Source organism: Vulpes lagopus, chromosome 3 (assembly GCF_018345385.1).
Source record: "Vulpes lagopus strain Blue_001 chromosome 3, ASM1834538v1, whole genome shotgun sequence".
In the NCBI taxonomy this organism is placed as follows: Eukaryota; Metazoa; Chordata; class Mammalia; order Carnivora; family Canidae; genus Vulpes; species Vulpes lagopus.
In genome coordinates this window covers 22935498-22936801 of record NC_054826.1, presented here as the reverse complement: position 1 = coordinate 22936801, position 1304 = coordinate 22935498, and the positions used below count along the sequence as shown (strand labels likewise).

General features: G+C 41.2%; 1 pseudogene; it reads left to right on the top strand.

The window, feature by feature from the left end:
• The first annotated feature begins 606 nt into the window (after positions 1 to 606).
• On the top strand, positions 607 to 963 carry LOC121486970 (annotated as a pseudogene).
• The last annotated feature ends 341 nt before the right edge of the window (positions 964 to 1304 follow it).

Here is a 1304-nt window from a genome sequence, read left to right as displayed (position 1 = left end):
GCAGGGACCCTGGGATCATGGCCTGAGCAAAAGACAGACACTCAACCACTGAGCCACCCAGGTATCCCTACCATTCATTTCTGAAAAGTCCTCTTAAGGGTGTTTAAGACCTTTACAGGCACTAATCATGTTCTATCTCCTTTTTTTCCCCATGAAATAAATTACCTTTCCTAACGTTGAGCTCTTTATATAACTGGAATGTGGAAATTTCCCTTCCCTCCTACAACCACTTGCTGCCTTGCTCGAAACTATTAACACTATTCACCCCTCTTGCAACATAACTCATACTGCTCCTTACAAAGATCCCCAAAATTCTCATTTTCAAATTCCTTTCTTAGTTCTCTTTCTCTTTCACCCTATAGGCATTTTGCTTGTTGGTTCGGTTGGTTGATAGGTTTTGCTTGTTTGGGTTGATTGGTTGGTTTGTTCAATTTATATGTCTGCATCACTGGGTAGATCCAGCTCTTTGAAACAAAAACTGATACATTTCTGCTATCCTCAGAAATTCTCCAGTGGGTTACAGAAGCTCAGGTGATGGAAGCAGAAGCATTAGCCAGGCAGCCCAGCTTTGAGAAGGCGTTGGGCCCTCAGGGTCCCACCGCCACGATGCCCTAGAGGAAGTTTAGCTCTATCCAGGAGGTGGTAAAGGAGGAGCCCAAGACGAAATATGTAAGGTTGTGGGCCAAACCTGTTCTTGCGAAACTGGAAATGAAGCCAGAAAAGGCAACAGGACAGGATAAATCTTTAGACAAAAAAGTGCAAACATACAGCAGAGGGGAACAAAGAGAAGACAGGTTGATGTCGCTAACCACGAAACGAAGCAACACTTACTGCAGAAATGGAGAAACTAAAAATGAGGTGAGTCCAGCTTCTGATGCAGCAGGAGAGAAAGTAGTTGTCCCCCTTCTTGTACAATCCCAAGGAATATTTTTATCAACTATTGTGTATATGCAAGTTTTTTAGTAGCTCTAGAAACATTTTTAAGAAGGAGGGAATCCTACCTCAACCCATTTTTATAAGTGTAAATGCTTTTGGTTCTTAAGAGGTGACATCTTAAGCAGGTTGTGGATTTTCTGGTACAACTAGAAAAGAGCTGGATACTGAATAAGGGAGGCTTTGATTGCCTTGGGTGTCAGCTTGACATTCCACAGATGGGGTAGTTTTTCTGTCCTATAATATTAGGCATACTAAAATGGCAGTTTGAACTCAATTGTGCATTTAATAGGTCTCAAACATTTTAAATTACTTCTATTTCTGTGTTGTTTTTGGTAAATTGTTTCCTAAAGAAACACACTCCTTGATTT